We start from the raw sequence: 3,357 nt of genomic DNA on the forward strand, positions 1-3,357 counted from the left end.
GCATAAATCATGGCGATATTAACCAGATCTCCTTGAACAGTTTCACTGAGTTTCTCCTGGCTGTAATGAATCTCACCCAGCAGTCAGCTGAAACATGTTTATTTTAGAATGTTTAAACATTCACTGGTGCAAAATAAAGGAGCAGCAGCAGCGTGTTTAATGGCAACTTTCTTCGTCAAAGGAGGAGAGATGGACGTGCATTTACAGTAACTCCTTAACTCACAGAAAGACATGTCCCAAACCTAGAAAAGAGGAAGATACAGAATTCTCTGCCAAAAAGTTACAAAATCACTTCTCGAAAGAAGCACGTAATAACAATGATAAAGCAAAACACCTGGAATGTCCCCTTTCCCCCCTTATTTCCTTTCCTCTTCAATGTTGGCATTCCACTTCTTTCTCTATTGTACTTTTTCATCTTGGTGAATCCCCTTAGATTCTTACTATATTAAACTTAAAAAATTTCTCCCACAGACTGTGTTAATGAAACCGGTCTAGTGTCACCCCTACATGCCAGACAGCCACGGAAGTAATTTGTCCCTCTCACAGAATGGTTCCTGTTCCCTCCAAGAGTAAGCCTGGCTCTCACAAGCAAACAGCAAAGACAGGTTATTAGGCCTATGGATCAGTTTGGTTGTGCCCTGGAACAGTTGCCATATCTGATAAAAAGATGTGCATACTATGCTTCAGCAAAACGTATTTCCATGGAGCTGGAGCTGGGGGACTGTCTGTTTCAAATACAGATACATAGATAAAACATCGTCATGAGCAATTAGAAGGCACAGCTGTCTTCCCCACTGATGCTCCGGCCTCATGTAAGATATGACTCAGCTTCTGTTGCCTCTTAAACACTTCTGGTCGCGTTATGCAGAAAAACAGATATTTCCCATATATCTACTTCAGTTTAGACTCATATACTTGTGGTTCGTACAGCAAAAAGCTTGTTTTGTTGTGTTCAACCTTGCCTAGAAGAGAGCACAAATGTAAACTTTAATGTACTCAAAGTGCTAGTACTTACATTTCATTTTTGCCTACATCTCTATTTGTTAAAAACTGAATTTTTTTTTTGTTGTTTTAAAAAAACGGTCTTCTCCGAGAAAACACTAAATGGTAGATGACTCTGGTGCTGCAGAAGGCCCCAGAGGTCCCAGGGGGCCCCTTGGAATGGTAGGCCTGGAGACTTCCGCTGAGGCTCTGGCAGCAGCCTCCTGGGCCAGGACTGAGGCAAGGAGATCACGTAGGCAAGGCCAAGGATAAGGAGTGTTGTCACCAAGCTGTGTAGCGTGGTCAAAGACATGAATATCAAGTCCCTGGAGGTATTATATCTCTTCTGTTTGTAAATCGAGGCCTCTGAGATCATTGACTTTTTCCTGGGAACATCCCTCAAGGATGAAGTTTTGAAAATTATACTTGTGCAAAAGCAGATGTGCACTGGCCAGCTGACCAGGTTCAGAGGATTTGTCACCATTGGAGACAAGAACGGCCACACTGGTCTGGGTGTTAAGTGTTCCAAGGAGGTGGCCACTGCCATTCATGGGCCATCATCCTGGCCAAGCTCTCCATCATTCCCCTGCAGTGAGGCTACTAGGGAAACGAGACCGGCAAGCCCCACACTGTTCATTGCAAAGGTGCCCAGCTGCTGGGGCTCTATACTGGTGTGCCTCATCCCCACTCCCACAGATACTGGCATTGTCTTGGCCCAGGTGCCCAAGAAGCTGCTGCTGAGAGTATTGATGACTGCTACACCTCAGCCAAGGAGCCCTGGTGACACAAGGGTTAAGTGCTTGGTTGTTAACCAAGAGATATAAAAAAAAAAAAAAAGAAAGAAAGAAAGGAACCCATTGCTGTCAAGTCAATTTGGATTTATAGTGACCTTATAGGACAGAAAAGAACTGCCCCGTAGAGCTTCCAAAGAGTGGCTGGTGGATTTGACTGCAGCCGAGCTCTTAAACACTATGCTACTAGGGCTCCAACAAAAAGATAGGTAGTACAAACCCACCAGCAGCTCCAAAGGAGAAAAGACCTGGCAATCTGCTCCCATAAAGATTATAGCCTAGAAAACCCTACGGGGCAGTTCTACTCTGTCATATTGGGTTGCCAAGTGTCAGAATTAACTAGATGACACACAATAACACAACACCTCAGCAAGGGGCTGCACTGCCACCCTGGGAAACTTTGCCAAGGCCACTTGCAAGACCTACAGCTATCTCACCCCCAATCTCTGGAAAGAAACTGTGTTCACAAAGCCTTCCTATCAGGAATTCACTGACCATCTAGTAAAGACCAACACCAGAGTCTTCGTGCAGAGGACCAAGGCTCCAGCTGTACCTACCACACAGTGTTTTTATACAAGAAAAATGAAGTGAACTAATTAAGCCTGAAAAAGAAAGAAAAACAAGTTAGGTAAAAATAATCTCTATGTTTCTGCACAGAATGTAAAAGAATAGAAGACTGCACTTAGCATTTCTAAAAATAAGGTTTGGAACATCTAGCTTGCAATGTAATTACAAAGCCACAAATGATTGTAGCAAGTTAGGAAACTGCATTTGTAACATGTAATTGGCATTGACAAGAAATGCAGAGGTTTATAAAATTCAATTGCCACTCTAATACTCTGGATCACATCAGTCATACACTAACTTCCAGAAAACTTTCAATACAAATTTACATTCTGCTGTTATGCACATGAAATTTTAAATCATAAGGTGTATTTTAAATCTTAACTCAAGAACACTCTCGATTTTGAAAAGATAGCAATTGACTTGACCAGAACCAGTAAGTCTGTTTCACTTTTAAAACTGAAAAATAGTTGCTACTACCATCATCCACCACCCATCTGTCAGTTTATCCTATCATGCTGGCTTGTGTACTGCTGTGATGCTGGAAGCTATACCACCAGTATTTCAAACACCAGCAGGGTCACCCATGGTGGACAGGCTTCAGCAGAGCTTCCAGACGAAGACAGACTAGCAGGAAGCAGCAGCCCGTCTACTTCTGGAAAAAAAAAAAAAAAAAAGGCCAGTGAAAATCTTAAGTATAGCAGAGAACATTGTCTGATATAGTGCCAGAAGATGAGCCTCTCTGGTCGGAAGGCACCCAAAATATGACTGGGGAAGAGCTGCTTCCTCAAAGTAGAGTCGACCTTAAGGACATGGATGGAATAAGACTTTCAGGACCTTCATTTGCTGATGTGGCACTACTCAAAATGAGAAGAAACAGCTGTAAACATCCATTAATAATTGGAATGTGGAATGTATGAAGTATGAATCTAGGAAAATTAGAAGTCATCAAAAATGAAATGGAACACATAAGGATTGATATCTTAAGCATTAGTGAGATGAAATGGGCTGGTATTGGCCA

General features: G+C 42.4%; 1 pseudogene; it reads left to right on the top strand.

Moving 5' to 3' along the window:
• Window positions 1–1,277: 1,277 nt before the first annotated feature.
• Window positions 1,278–2,928, top strand: LOC100659680 (small ribosomal subunit protein uS5-like; annotated as a pseudogene).
• Window positions 2,929–3,357: the final 429 nt, after the last annotated feature.

Source organism: Loxodonta africana, chromosome 2 (genome assembly GCF_030014295.1).
Source record: "Loxodonta africana isolate mLoxAfr1 chromosome 2, mLoxAfr1.hap2, whole genome shotgun sequence".
In the NCBI taxonomy this organism is placed as follows: domain Eukaryota; kingdom Metazoa; phylum Chordata; class Mammalia; order Proboscidea; family Elephantidae; genus Loxodonta; species Loxodonta africana.